Source organism: Mus musculus, chromosome 1 (genome assembly GCF_000001635.26).
Source record: "Mus musculus strain C57BL/6J chromosome 1, GRCm38.p6 C57BL/6J".
NCBI lineage: Eukaryota > Metazoa > Chordata > Mammalia > Rodentia > Muridae > Mus > Mus musculus.
In genome coordinates, this window is record NC_000067.6 from 36,290,562 (window position 1) to 36,306,996 (window position 16,435).

Here is a 16,435-nt window from a genome sequence, read left to right on the forward strand (position 1 = left end):
CTCGAAGTGACAAAGACCCTGAGGCCTCTACCTCCCAAGTGCTGAGGTTAAAGGTGTACACCATCATACCCAGCAATATATTATATATATGTATGGTGTGTGTTTGTATATGTGTGTATATGTATTTTTAAAAGATTTATTATTTTATATATGTGAGTATGCTGTTACTGTCTTCAGACACACCAGAAGAGGGCATCCGATTCCCATTACAGATGGTTGTGAGCCACCATGTGGTTGCTAGGAATTGAACTCAGGACCTCTGAAAGTCTGAAAGAGCAGTCAGTGCTCTTAGCCACTCAGCCCCCATGTATGTATTTTTTTTTTAAGGTACTAAAAAAAAAAAAAAAAAAAGGTTACCATCAAATTTAAATTCAGATCTATGGCAAGCATTAGTACTAATGGCTGGGCAGTGGGGACGCACACCTTTAATCTCAGCACTTGGGAAGCAGAGGCAGGCAGATTTCTGAGTTTGAGGCCAGCCTGGTCTACAGAGTGAGTTCCAGGACAGCCAGGGCTACACAGAGAAACCTTGCCTCAAAAAAAAAAAAAAAAAAAAAAAAAAAAAGATAGATAGATAGATAGATAGATAGATAGATAGAATAAAATAAAATAAAAATACTAAGGGAGACTAAGGGAGGGCCAGAGAGATGGCTTAGCAGTTAGGAACACATACTGCTCTTCCAGAGGACCTGAGTTCGCTTCCCAGCACCCACATCGCGGTGTTCACAACTGCCAAGCATCCTAGCTCCTCTGGCTTTCGCAGGCACCCAAACTCACGTACACATATCTCCCGCTACGGACAGCCACATACATTTAAAATAAATCTTTTTTAATGAGCATTTTAAAAGTAATGGGGAAGAGTACATTGTAAAACCTAAGCCAGTACCATGGTACATGTCTGTCATCCCGGTCCTCTGATGGCGGAGGCAGGAGGATGCGGAGTTGAAGAGGGTACAAGGTCCCTGTGCACGTGGCTAAGCACGGGGAAACCGGGAAAGTGAAACATGAGGATTTGGTTTGGTTTGGTTTGGGTTTTTTTGGTTTTTCGAGACAGGGTTTCTCTGTGTAGCCCTGGCTGTCCTAGAACTCACTCTGTAGACCAGGCCGGCCTCGAACTCAGAAATCCGCCTGCCTCTGCCTCCCGAGTGCTGGGATTAAAGGCGTGCGCCACCACCGTCCTGCGAAACATGAGGATTTGTGTTTTCAGAGGAGGACGCTTACCTTTTCCCACCCGGAATGGGAATGTAGGTAGCTATAGCCAGGTGTTCATTTGCTCTCTGAAGGGCCAGGCTACCCCCAGATCCCCGAGGTATTACGCGTTATCCCTAGACTCTCCCTTCCTAGATCTTGAACACTGCCGCTCAGTCCATAAAACCCATCCTTACGAGAGGTGTCCCTTGTACTTTACACCAGCCTACGTAGCCTCTCTGTTCTCTTAGGGGCTAGGCCAATCCTGACCTCACAGACATTACGTTTACCTCGGTCGTTCTCCCTAGATGCTTGTCTTGAGCACTGTTTCTGAGTCAACAGAACCTGTCTTTATGGAAGAGGCTCTCTGTACTCTGCAAAGAGTGTCAGTGTAAACATATCTTAAGCTTTGTTGTACACACAGGACTGAATTCATTGTCACCAGGAGACATTTTTTTTCCCAAAAATTTCTCTGTGCTTAAATATTCCTAAAATAAACTAACTGCCCAGGGTCAGGTGCTGAAAGTTTGAGCCGGCATCAGCTACTTAGCGGTGCTGAGCTGGATCTCCTTCTTGCCTCTAGATGGTCAGTTCTTTGATGGCCGAGTCGTTCGCAGTCATTCCCACAAGGAATCCAGCAGCAGCAGCAGCAGCTACATGGTGAGTTTGGGGCTAGTCTTAGGCTACATTAGACAGTGTCTCAAAAACTGAAACAAAACAAAACAAAAAACAATTTTTTTTTAGGTTAAAAAATAATTAGGAAGGCTGACTACAATACACACTTGGAATTCTTAGCCAGGAGACTAAAGCAAGAGGTTTCTTTTCTTTTCTTTTCTTTTTTGGTTTTTCGAGACAGGGTTTCTCTGTGTAGCCCCGGCTGTCCTGGAACTCACTTTGTAGACCAGGCTGGCCTCGAACTCAGATATCCGTGTCCTTCTGCCTCCAAGTGCCTGCAAGTGCTGGGATTAAAGGCATGCGCCACTACCACCCAGCTATCTATTTATTTTATGTATGTGAGTACACTGTAGCTGTCTTCAGACACACCAGAAGAGTGCATCAAATCCCATTACAGATGGTTGTGAGCCACCATGTGATTGCTGGGAACTGAACTCAGGACCTGTGGAAGAACAGTCGGTGCTCTTAGCCACTGAGCCATCTCTCCAGCCCCCATTCAAGATTCTCAATAAAGAATCACTATGGTTTATATGCTCATAAGAAGAAACATAAACTCAGAAAATGTGGACAACAGTGCATGTGCCCAATTATATTTCCTGTCACATACACCCCAAGGTTAATCAAGGAAAACAACAACAACAAATTTATTTCTTTATTTAAATGAATTAGACATATTATTCTTATTTTTATTATTATTTTGCGTTTGGGTTTTTCTGAGACAGGTCTCATATAGCCCTTGCTGGCCTCAAACTTGCTATGTAGTTGAGGATAACCTTGAACTCCTGACCCTCCTGCCTCAGTCTCCCAAGTGCTGGGACCATAGGTATGCACCACTATGCCTGGTTGAATCACCTTTGAGACAGGCTTCTGTAAGTACCTCAGGCTCCTTGGGAGCTCATTGTGTAGCCGAGGCTAGCCTCCCACTCCTGCTCTTCTGCCTCCCCCTCCCAGGTGCAGGGATCACAGGTGTGGGATTACAGGTATGTCCCATCATGCCTGGCAGGGGACCTGGACTCTGTTCTCTGATGCTCGGGACCTCTGCTACAGGGTACTGAGGTGATAAGGTCTGGAAGCACATGGAGGCTTCTTGACCCACAAGTCCAGCACCCGTGCTTGCACATGAAGGCCCTTGCTTAATGGAGACTGTTGAAAAGAATGGCCCTGTATGGCAGTATCCAAAGCAAGAGTTCTGAGAAATCAGGGACAGCCACCCAGCCTTGACGTCACACGGTGCCCCTTCCACCACATCCGCTGACTCAAACAAGTCACCACAGTTAGGCCAGATGCTGGAGGAGAATTATACTCTGTCTTGGGGTAGAGTACAAAGGCCTGTGGGATGGAGACACAGTCACCCCTGTCTGTGAAAATAGAGCCTGCCGCACTCGACAGAAACGGTCAACGATGTTCAAGCATAAAGAGTCATTGATTTTTATCAAAAGTGATACTAAATAATTTACAATGGTAAAATCAGATTGAAACATCGAAGCATTGTTAGATGACAATGTATAGAGACGGGAGGAGGGTCATTGGAAATGAAGCTTTTTAAGAGCCTTGACATTGCCTTGGAGGGGCACGGAGGATACTGAGTCATTTTATCCCTCAGGTCAGAATATAGAGCTTAACCACTGAAAATATCAGCAGCCCAGGATGAGGGCAGGAGGCTGATGCTGAGCCTCATCCTTACACGAAGCTCTCATTTCATACTCTCTTAGAATAGTCTGTATGCGCAGCTTGTTGACGCTGCAAATCCAGAGGCATCGGTCCAGTCAGCCCTCTATACCTAAGTTCCCGATCTGCAAAATCAACCTGCTGTGCAGACAGAAGATCCTAAAAAGCAAAACAGCCGACAGCATCCATCCTTTTTTCTTGTCCCTGTCCCACAAACAGTGCACGAAGGCTGGAGAGCTAGCTCAATGGTTAAGAGCACGGGCTGCTCTTGCAGAGAACCCAGGCTCCACTCCCAGCACGCACAAGGCAGCCCACAACTCAGTCCTGTTTCAGGAGGCCCAGCAGTCTCTTCTGGCCTCTGTAAGCACTGTACACAGATGGCGCACAGACATACATGCAGACAAAACATTCAAAAGAATTGTTTTAAAGAATGACTTTCCAGAGCACTGACATTGCATCAGGTGTAACAATAACTCATCTAAAGATGGTTTACAATAGACAGGATGTGGGCTGGGGAGATGGCTCAGTGGGTTAAGTACTCGCCACATGTGCTGGCTAGATTTTTGTCACCCCAAAACAAGCCAGTGCCATCTGAGAGGAGGAAGCCTCAACTGAGAAAATGCCTCCGTAAGATCCAGCTGTAGGCAAGCAAGCTTAGAGGCCATTTTCTTAATTAATGATTGATGGGGGAGAGTCTGGCCCATTGTAGGTAGGACCTACAGGGCTGATAGTTCTGGGCTCTATAAGGAAGCAGGCTTTCTTTATAAGAAAGAGCAAACTGATAAGCAGCTTCCTTTCATGGTCTCTGCATCAGCTCCTGCCTCCAGATTCCTGCCCAGTTTGGGCTCCTGCCTTGGCTTCCTTCAATGAACTGTGACTCAGAATATGTAAGCCAAATAAACCCTTTCCTTCCCCAAGTTGATTTTGGTCGTGGTATTTATTTTTTCTTTTTTAAAAGGTTTACTTATTATTATATGTAAGTACACTGTAGCTATCTTCAGACACACCAGAAGAAGGCGTCAGATCTCATTTCAGATGGTGGTGAGCCACCATGTGGTTGCTGGGATTTGAACTCAGGACCTTCGGAAGAGCAGTCAGTGCTCTTAACCGCTAAGCCATCTCTCCAGCCCCTGGTCGTGGTATTTCATCGCAGCAAATAGCAACCCTAACTAAGACATCACACACTTTGAGGACCTGAGGTAACATCCCCAGGACCCACATAAAGCCGCATAGCTAGGGCACATGCCTGTAACCCCAGCACTCCTCTGGCAAGATGGGAATCAGATTTAGGAACCGTCCTGTGGCCAGCTAGCCTAACACCTGTGTCAGTGCTGAGGATGTCTCAAGGTAGAAGACCAGGACTGATGCCAGAGGCTGTCCTTTGGCCTCTGACTCACACACAAACATGCATATGTGTGCGAGCACACACACCTCATATACACACACACAAGGCTTTTTTTTTTTAAGTTCACAGGATGGACATGGGATCTATATGAATGTTGTGGCTGATTTGCTGTTGTAAGGGGGTCCTGAGTCTCCTCTCTCAGCTCAGGAGAGGTGAGTGACAGGCCTGGGGACCTTTTGCTGAAGAAGAGGCTGCCCCCAACTACAACCTAGCAGGTATGCCTATGTTGAGGTGGCTTGTCTAGGCTAGGTATCTGAGCATCACCCTCCACATCTCTGACCGCCTCCTCCCCCATCATGGCCAACAGAAACTCACATGGCAGCTTCTAACCATCTATAATTTGGTGACCCTTGATATCTCCACTCTAGAACAGCCCTCGGCCTCTCAACCTAAGGTCAATCCAGGGGATGGACAAAAAAGCTTCCTGAGCCTGGCAGGGGCACAAGCTACTCAGGAGCTGAGAGGGAGACACACTGAAGCCTAGGAGTTGAAGCTGAGCCCAGGCAGCACAGCAAGGCACAATCTGGAAATGAAAAACCAAGGGAGAAAAAGAAAGGGACAGAGATGGAGGGAGGGAGGGAGGGAGGGAGGGAGGGAGGGAGGGAGGGAGGGAGGGAGGGAGGGAGGGAAGGGAGGGAGGGAGGGAAGGAGGCAAAGGGGGAAGGAAAGAAAAAGACAGGAAGGAAAGAATGGAGGGAGGGAAGGGGAGGAGGGTAGAAATGAGCTCCCTGGGATACATCAGGCTGAGACTCAAACCCAGGACTCTATTTGTCTACATTTTCCCAGAATCCAGAGCCTACCCAACTCTCTCCTCGGATCACACATCTTTCCTGCCTTGCTAGGGCTGGGCACCTCCTTCCCTGTCTCTTTCATGGGAAGGGTGGATCCTACACTACGCTCAGAGGTCAGATAGAGGATATGGTGAGACGGAATCACTGTCAGAAAGACAGGGGCCCAGGCTTTCCCTTCACCAACTTACTTCTTTCCCATGGGAAACAATAAACCCAGGGAACACACAGGCTCCAGCCCCAGGGTCCCGGGCTCATACAGTGCAAGGATTCTGCTGATTTTCTGAGAAGGCAGAGCACTGTCTCCCAGGGAGGGTGTCACTGGAGCAGATGGCTCTTCAGTCCCCAGGACCTGCTGCCAACGTTGAAGACAGTACAGTACTGGCTGTTTCTGAAGCAAACCCTGCAGGCTAAGCATGGCTCCTTCCTGTTGTAACCTTGCGAGTCAGCACTGTGCTCATTTGACAGATCAGGAAACTGAGGTTTTTGAGGTTAGGTAACTTGACCAAGGTCACATATTTAGAAAGTGGTAGAGCTTTTCAAAATACAAAGCGGGGGAAATGCCCTTCATTTGTAGAAAAGTTTTCAATAAAACCTAAGAAGACAGGATTCCAGTTAACCCTGCTATACCCAGAAAAGTAAATTCCCCAGAACACCCTGCACACTGCACGTGGTGGCTAGGTGCATGCACGCACTCAGTATTCTGATTAACGACAGACCCCCCCTCAGTAAACAGGGCCAACCACAGGAAGAAAAATGTTCAGAAATCAGAAGCAATGTTCTCCGAATTTACTGTGTGCTTGGAGATCCCCAAAACTAGAGACGGGAGCTGCTGCACCCCCAAGCCTTAGGGGCACAAGCACCCACTGAGACCCCAGTGGGTCCAGCCTCTGCAGTGCTCAAGGAAAAGCAGGCGGTGTTTAGCTATTCATCCACATCTACAAAAGCAGAGGCTAGCAGTCTGCTCAGAGGGAAAGCCTGTGGATTCACTTGCCAGTTCAGAACTGTGGACCCTCAGGAGGCTTCTCCCTCCAGGAGTTCTTGGATCTTGGGAAGCCCAGGATGGAGCATCATGGGAAAGCGAAGGGGTCTTCTGCAGACTCTGGAGTCCAGCAGGAATCTCCCTGCCCAGCTCATTTTAGCTTCCTTGGCCAGACAACACAGCCTGTTATTCTTAGACAGCCCTTATTCCTCTACTTCCCTTTGACGGCTGACAATGAACTGCGATGGAGAGCTCAGCAAAAGGATGTTCTCCCACATGGAGCATGTGGGAGAACCCATTAGCACATACTTTCTGAGCCCAACCCATTAGCACATACCCTCTGAGTCCATTGCATTAGCACGTGCCTTCGCCTACCACCCTGTGCACCCATACCTCCCCACCACCACACCCAGTAGTTTAAGGAGGAACTGAGCCCCCCCCCCAAAGTGTCAACTCTTCTGCGCTATCTCTACTGCAGCCCTTGCCATCCCTCAGTGACAGACCCACATTTATGCACCAGACCCAAGAGGTTCCCCAAAGCATGCCACAATGATGTAGAGCCTCCTCTGCTTTCTGTCCTGCCTTCTGGTCATCATTGAAGTGTCAGAAAGGAAAGATGTGCCCAGCTGTCACCTGGAGTCAAAAGCTCCCTATATGGGATTAACAGGTGCCTCCCCACCCCAAACCACCTATCACACTTTAGTACAAGTATTAGGAGCTACCCCCCAAGACCCCACTGTAGAACCAGCATAGGGCACCAGCCCCTTCCAGTCTGCCTACCTAGAACCCAGGATGAGGGTGGAGGCTACAGACAAGTATATTCCTGTTCAGAAGCTCAGTTGACCCTGTATGGCCCATGACCTTGGCCACCTTGGGTGCTCAGCCTTGTGAATATGCCAAGCACGCCCACCAGGTATGCAACACTGTATCCCTGCCGTTGTTTGTGTCTAAAAGGACTCTTCTGGGTGAGAGCAGCTGTTGCCTGCCTACCTGGGAGCTCAATACGGATCTTGCTTACAGGGTACATTTTGTGCTGAGGCAGCAGCTGGGCCCGGGGAGGGGGGGGGCTGTGCAGCAGGCCCCTGCCAGGTGTCCTGGGTGGCCAGGGAGATGAGGCAGCAGCATCTCTTCCTCACACCTGTCTCCAGGTCAGGATGAACTTGAGGCCAGCAGGGGCCCAAGCCAGAGAATTACTGAGTCTGCAAAGCCTGGGCCACACCCTCAAGAGCAAAGGACCACCTGAAGCCAGCTCTGCAGAGACTAGAGTCCACACAGATGACCTTCAGATGGGACAAGTTGCTGAGGAGAGCCCTTCCTGCCCCCCCCTCCACCTGGCAGTTCAACCTACAGGAATTAGACTAAAATAATAAATGTTTGAATGACAGTTCGGTAAAAGTCCTTATTAATTGGTACCTTTGAGTAAGGACCCAAATGATGGCCGGGGGACATGTGCCACCAAACCAAATGGCCTGGGGCAGTTTCAGGGGCTGGTGACAGGGCATGATGATTGAACACTGATTAGCTTCAGGTTAGCTTCCGGAATTCTCTATAAAAGGCACTGGCAGCATCCAAGAGTAGCAGAGACTCCCAAGAATGCCAATATATGGCTTTCAGAAAAGCATTTGCTTTTAACTTCAGAGTGTTAGGATGCTGCAAGCCGGTCGTTACTTAACGGGCACGGGAGTCCTGTGATAGCCTACAGGGTTGCCTGAAATTGATGAGGATAGCATAGAAGGAGCCCTGTCCCTTGCCAGAGTCTCAAATTCTCTGGCCACCTAGGAAAGGAGGGACAGTTTTGGATGCCCCAGGACCGCTGGAAGCAAAGTCCCCTTGATCAGCCCTTTGTGCCCAGTCCGGCCCTTCCTGTCCCCCACTTGGAGAGGAAAAAGGAACTGTGCGGGACTTGGGACTTTCAGTGACACCCGAGGGGCTCGCGATGCTCCTGCCCTGGAGCCCCTGCCTGGCAATTATTTGGACCCCAGAGAAATATCGGTGACCTTGGCTAACCGAATTATTCTTTCGATTTGAGCCAGCTCCCCTTTTTGACTCAGAACGGGCAGAGAAGGAAAGCGCTTTCTGAAAGCCCCGCGGGTTGTCTGGGCTGGGAGATGCTGACAGCTACCCCACCCCCCACCCTGCAGGCCCAGGTAGCTCTGAACCCCCTATGTGCACAGCCACTGGCGACCCTTGCTGGAGCCAGCCGATATCCAGAGTTGTTGGGTACCAGGCAGAGAGGTTCTTTTGATCCAGCACATGCTTAAGCTACCAAAACAGCAAAAGAAACATGCTTGGGAGGTATCTAATATATTTCCCAATGAGTTTCAAATCACATTTGCAGGGGAGTCAGGGGGACGGGTCACACATAGCTTTGTGGGATTTCTTTACCCAGGACAGACCGACAGACAGGCAGACAGACAGAGGGCCTTTTGCAGTATTTTGTGTTCCCTCTAGCAGTCTCTGGGGCCCTTGGGCCTCAAGGCCTCAGGATGCTAATATATATATATATATATATATTTTTTTTTTGAGTCCCCATCTCAAATCCCTGGAGACACAGGGCTGCCCAGCTGTTATTTTGCAGAATTTTTCTTGTATTAGCCGACAGTTCTGCTTACTGCTCCTGGAACTGAGTCACAAGGGGATGTGGGGGATTTCTGAGCTGTTTCAAAATGTGCCCCAAGTATTAGGGTGTTCGTGCAGCCCTTGTTTATTTAGAAAATAAAAAGCCCCAACAAAGAGGACACACACAGGCAGAAACTGGGAGGGAGAGGTGGTCAGGGGCTCTCTACCTCCCTTCCTGGCCTTCAATCATCGGCTTGTCTAGGGTCATTTTTGAGAGCGGAACTTGCCTCCTCCTCAGTTTCTCCAGTTCTTTTACTTACCCACCCTGAGTTCTGCTGAGCTCAGAATAAGACACCAGGCAAGCCAGCTCCACGCAGGACCTGAGTTTCCTCTTTTGGAAAAAGAGCGATAACCTGGGGGCTCTGATGCTCCCGGAAACACAATTAGGTAACTAGGAGGGACGTTTCCTAATGGGAGAGACACCTATAGCTGCTGACCAATCATAATGGCATGGGATTGTTTATAGGAGCGTGCTGCGGCATGTGTCACAGCTGAGGAGTAGGCTGAGAGCCGTATGATGGATACAGAGGTGCTAGACACCTGCTTTAGACAGTGCCTTGAGAGTCGAAGTGAAGTTTGCTGGACAGATCTGGTGGAAATTGGCAAGTCTGGGAAGAAAACTGCCAGGGGTGGGGGTGGGGGGGCTGGTGGTGGATGGCATATGTAAATGTTTGGTGCAAGAAGAGAGCACATCACAAAATATGTCAGGGAGAGGTAGATACCACGTTGCCACGATGCCTGGAACCATCCCTGAGCCCGAGCCCCCTCTGCACAGCTTCTGCCTCCATCTGGAAGCAGTACCATCCAGGCAAGCCTGAAAGAAGTTGTTGGGGCCAAGTAAAAGAGAGAAGGCAGTTATGACAGACCAGAGGCCACCTAGGCCAGGACCCTGGGTGAAGACAACAGGACATAAGACAGGCGGTTGAGAAGACACAGGCCGAACAACTCTAGGATGTCCATGGTGGCCCAAGGTTGTGTGGCCCGCTATAGAAGTAGAACTCACCTGTGATGGAGAGTGAGTGTGTATGGTTTGATTTTTTTTTTCCTGAGCCTGTAGGGTTCTCTGTACACACATGCCTGTGCACACACACAGATATGTAAGCACAGGTCATTGTCCATGCTAATTCAGTGCACACAATAGCCAGGAGATGTACAGTGGGGACGGGGAACATGTTTGGCAAAGTGGGAAAGAAAAGACAGCTGCGGGGAGGGGGCATCAGGGCCATTTGGACTTGGTGGGCTTTTCCAGCAGGTGCCGTTTTAAGTAATGAACAGAGTTACGAAGTCAGCAAGGGCTGTCTCCATCAGTGCCAACTGCCAGCTGGATGGTACCAAGACAGTGAAAACAGAGAGCTTGGGTCTGGGGGTGGGGTGGGACGGGGCATGCTGGAAAAGGAAGGAATGGATTTTGTATTCTCACACCAATGAAGCTGGGACCCCCTTCCCCCTCCAAGCCCCAGCACTTTACTTAAGCTTTTATATTTGAACGACCCCTTGAGCTCACTATCATCAGGTATGGTGGTGGAGCACTTAGGTAGCTGAGGCCGGAAGATCGAGAGTTCGAGGCTATCCTTGGGTACACAGTGAGCGTTTTTAAAAAACAAAGCCCCAGAGTGCTTTTGAGGATCAAGTATTAAGGCGGCTTCTCTCCCTAAAGCCCAAGTTTTCCGCATGGAGAGGATTAAAAGGGACTTTTCAGACTAGGTACAAGCCAGCACTTTCCCACCCTGCTCTCGGCTTCAGAATCTGGGACCCCACCAGAGACCCAAGGGTTCCCCAAGCTATGGCCTGAAATCGGGAAACCCTAATCTGGTGGAGGAGTTTAAGGACCCAACCCCATATCACCAAGGCCAGAGCCTGGGGACTACTCTGTCTAAGCCTCCCCTGGGTGATCAGGGGACTGGACTGAGCTGTGGCCAGGCCCTGGTACTGTGTGAAAGGCCCAAAGTCTGTGTTTCTGTGTCTCTCTGTCCCTGTCCCTGTCCCTGTCCCTGACCCCTCCCCCACCTCTCTCTCTCTCTCTCTCTCTCTCTCTCTCTCTCTCTCTCTCTGAGTGTGTGTGTATAGGTCTATCACTTATCCATTTCTTCGCCCATGTCTTCCCTGAGGTAGAAACACACTGTTACAGTTTGGATGCAGTCTGAGAGTCCCCATAGGTCTCATATGCTGGTATTTAATCACACTGTCAGGTATTGGGGTCAGACATCAACGCTACTTGCAGGGAGGACACTCTGGGCAGTGATTAGGGTCAGAGAATTGTCAGAGTGGGGTGTGGTCCCTGTGGAGAGACCAGAGTAGACACATTCATGCTTTTCCTCTCACCGTGTAATGAATGGCCTCTGCTCCTCTGGGACTCTTGTCAGTAAGAACTGACAGCCGGTGCTGGCCCTCAACGCCGGACCTTGAGAATCATGAAGCGATATGAACTCAACTTTCTAACTCGGTTAGAAAGCTTTGTGGTGCTGTGCTAGGAAACAGAGAAGAGGCAAATCCACAGAGAGAACCTGCCCAGGCAGAGGCTGCTTTCACACAGCAGGCCACCCTGACCACCCTCAAGGTCTATTTTCCACCGTCACAGTAATCTTGTAAGCTAGATCCTGCTAAGAGCACTTCAGCCATGGGGAAGCTGCTCAGAAGAGTGGTCTGCACCACCTGCAAGTGAGGACTGGAAAGTATTCATTCTTGTGGTTCCTGAGCTGGAGAGCTTTCGGTCTGGACTGCCGAAGAGTTTTTATAGTACCTAACTCATCTAGCGTTGTAGCTCAGTGATAGACTGTTTGCCCAGCCTCCTTGAAACCCTAGGTTCAAACCCAGTTGGGTGTGCTGGTGTATGCCTCTAATCTCAGCACTCAGGCATGAAGACACAAGGCACAAGGCCAGCCTGGGCTACATAATTAATTAATTTAATTAATTAATTAATTAATTTAAAAAAGCCAAACCAAATCATTACAAGGGATTTAGGTCTGGGATAGTCTTGCTAGCCTTAATTATTGCCTGGAACTAGAAGCCAGGGGGAAGTCTCTAGGGATACCAGAGATTTTAGGTGCCAAATGTTAGGGTTAGGACCATTGGAAGGTGAGACCAAACCTGTGCCTTGTTGTGACACAATTGGAAATTAGAGGCTACGTGGTGGGGGGGTGGGGGTGGGGGTGCTGCTTCTGGGTCGCCCACACTCCCCAGGTCATCAAGGTTCTAAGGATGCTGCTAGAGTTCATCCTCCTCACAAGCCAGTGTAACACAAGGCAGGTAGGGCACAGAAGCAACTAGGGTGAGAGAAAAGATGAAAATCAAAGCCAAAGGCACACACAGCAGAGGACTGGGGACCCTTCTCGGTTTCTAGCCTTTCACTGTGCACTTGTCCCTGAAACTCTCGGGGGCGACTAGAACCAGGGACAGGAGCTGGGGGGGGGGGCAAGGGGGGCGGAAACCCTGCTCCGTGCCCCCGCAGGCCGTCAAACTTTCCCTGAGCCCCTTAATAGCAGGGTAAACTGAGGCCTGACCTGCTGCTCCCGCCCCCATCCGCTGGTTCTCGCCCGGCGGAAGCCCAGCCCTGGTTGGCAGCGCCCAGGCACGCGGCTCCGCTCCGCTCCCCTCCCGGGCAGGCGGAGCGCGGAGCCCGCTAGTCGCTCCAGCTCCTGGCGCGCCTCTCCCGCTCTGATGTAAGCTGATATTTTAATTCTCTTACAAGGAATGGTGTTTAGAGAAATGACTTAACCGGATTACTCATCGTCGATAATGACTTGGCCCAGCTCCGAGGCTATTCCTAGACGTGACGCTTGAGGCTTTGATTCTTTTTACTTTTGCACACGCCCCCCCCCCCCAACAAACACACCTCCCGCAGACCCCCCCCCTTCCCTCCCAATGCCAAGAAATTACAGTGAATGGCAACTCCACCCCTACACTCCCCCTTCTAGCAAGGCATCCTGGGAGTTGGAGTTCTCTTTTGATTCTGGGAGCACCCCCATCACTCCCCATCCCTGCACTGCTAGCATTAAGGTTAGGTGGGAGCAGAAGTCAGAGAAGTGAGATGTGTCTCAGTTTATCCACCTGTCAAATGGGAGGAACAGTCAAGAGCCTTCAAAGAGGATCGAAATGAAATCCTTCTCCAGTGCATTTTGTACTGACTCCCAGTCTAGACTTATTGCTTTGTGACAAACTATGACACAAGGAACCAAAGTCTGGCTGCCCTGTTCCTAGAACCAGGCGTATAGTCAACCATTCCTTACTTCTTCCAGTTATGGCTAAGCATGAACTTGTATAGCATCTGCTGCTCACTGTTCCTCAATGTCCCAAAAGTATTCTGGGGACAAATACAGTGCCTATTTTGTAGGGACCAGGTGACATGCTGGGGAAGACATGGGGATGGGGGTGGGAGTCTGATGGAGAGAGCATGCTGATTCTCCAACGCCCTCTTTGCTGTCCATTAGTGGCTATGACTGACTGTGTCTACCTTGGTGCTAATTCACAGAACACAAGTTGGTAAAATGGGTGGATGGACAGGTGGATGGATGGATGAATGGATGGATGGATGGATGGATGGATGGATGGACTGGCACAGCATCTTCTCTGATAAGTCACTCATGTCTCTGAGAAACTAAACAACTCTCACAAGGTTGCACATCTGGGCTATGTATGAGTGCAGATGAAAACCCCAAATTCTTCCCTACCCCAAGAGGATTCAACTGTCACCTTTCAGGTGCAGGAAGTTCAGTAACCTGAGTTTCTGTTAGGTGGGGAGAGAGCCAGGGAGCCCCCAGCCCCCAAACCAGCACTAACCCAACACAGGAAGCTGCACCAGATTCATTTGGGAGGTGCAGAGATGGGTTGGAGTACCTGCTTTTAAGCACCCTGGAGACAGTGACCATACTTCTCCTAGGAAATTGTCCCTTGGTGATCTGGGACACAGCCCTATCCCAGAATCGCCCAGCTCATCCCTACCCCGTCCCCAAAGGCCAAAAGCTATTCTTGTCTCTTTCTAAAATACGCATTTGAAACCATGAGCCCATTTTTTCCATTCCCGGGCTCGGGTACGGTCTATTTCAAGCATTTGTTGTTTTCCATGAGTTGCAAATGCCACTGTGAATCTAGCCTTTCCTGGACAGCTAGCACAGGGGGTGGGGAGCAAGGCAGGGCCGGCCAACAGTTAAAAATACTCCCCCACTTCATTCCCCCATTGAAAACAAGGCCCTAGAGGCATTTTGCAACTGCTGAGCCTGGGAACAGAGCAGAAACAGAGCAGGGAAGGGGAGGGGGGGTGATGGGGGGAGGCTGCTTGTCCTGTTTTCTGAGATCGCTGAACAGCTTTGAAGGTCTCAGATGAATCGTGGTACTGACTTTCCTGCGTGACTTCCAGCAACTTACTGAACCTCTCAGGGCCTGCAAGCTTCAGGGTGAGATCCACCCCCAAGGTCTGGTCCAGAGAGAGAGAGAGAGAGAGAGAGACCAGCATGCAGCATTAGAAGGTAGCCTTAGTTAAGTCTCTCCCCAATAATCCTCTGAGAGATACAGAACTTTCTCAGCAGGATTCAGATAATCAAGGGCAAAAACAATCAGAATTATATAAGTTAAAACACACACATTAGCCGGGCAGTGGTGACACACGCCTTTAATCCCAGTACTCGGGAGGCAGAGGCAGGCAGATTTCTGAGTTCGAGGCCAGCCTGGTCTACAGAATGAATTCCAGGACAGCCAGGGCTACACAGAGAAACTCTGTCTCGAAAAACAAAAACAGGGCTGGTGAGATGGCTCAGTGGTTAAGAGCGCCGACTGCTCTTCCGAAGGTCCCGAGTTCAAATCCCAGCAACCACATGGTGGCTCACAACCATCCGTAACGAAATCTGATACCCTCTTCTGGAGTGTCTGAAGAAAACTACAGTGTACTTACATATAATAAATAAATAAATCTTTAAAAAGAAAACAAAAACAAAAAAAAACCCCACACACATTAAACAAAGTTACATGTTTTACCATACCATGAATACATATATTTATGAAAACAAGTAAGGAGCATTCCAAAAGACTATCCAATCTGATAAGGAGAGGGAGGGAACTGGATTTGGAGCGGAGTCAGAGAGGACTGATTTATTCTCAATGCCTTTTCCAGGAAGAATGTATTTATGCATTAATGGTGTTTTGTTTTTCTTCTGGAGGCTGCCAGAGAGACAACCAAACCATGGAAGCACTGATGAATGCTCACGCTATCCTGAGCTGGTGTTCTATGGATGGAGAGTGATGGAGGGCGGTGGCTGTGGGCTGGGGCAGGAGTGTGTAAAGCTTGAGCAACTGAAGTGTTTGTGCTTTTAGGAAGGCAAATGGAGGTATCATTCCTCAGCAGGGTTTATTGGCTGTTGTAAATTACTTTCTGTTGCAAAGAGTTGCCTCAGGAGACAATTAAATTTAGATCTTATTGTTCGCAGGTTGCCCGAGACAGGTGTTGACTTGCTGAGGCTTTGCACAAACAGCACTGCCTGAGAGTGAGCTCTCCTGCCTGGACGGTAGGATCCTCCTTTTCAGAGGTCGGATTAGCTGTGGCTTTGAAAGGTAGTGAGTGCCTCATTGATAGATGTATCCAATCCAGGAGGTAGTGGATGGTCTATACTGCAACACTGAAGGCAGCGTGCAGATCTCCATACCTAACCTGGCACTGTAGCTAACCCAACCAATCGACCCTTACCAAATGAACACAGTGACTAGAAGCCTGTGAAGTTTCCAGGTGGTATCTCTTGGTAGATTGCATCTCTGCTAGAGTCTTGGATCTCTTGGGGTGGACTGGGGTTTGTAATCTTGGATGTGGGAGGCACTGTTACAATCATTGTTCTGCTCGTTATTCTGAGCAGTTAATAAATATCAACCACAATATTGCCTGTTACCAGATCGGCAAGCACTGGTTTATTACAATTATCCACCAAGCTCACTGGTGTCTGCTCCAGGCTGAGCTTGCAGATCTGCCATTCCAGAGCTTATGGATAAAGCCCAGAGGGTCAAAGTCATCAAATGCAGACTGTCCATTTGTTCAGTGTGAAGGGGAACACTAAAATGTTGGGGGCTAACTATGAAGCCTTCCTCTGTGCCCCAATTCTCTAGCCCTACCACCGACCAGTAATATGAGCT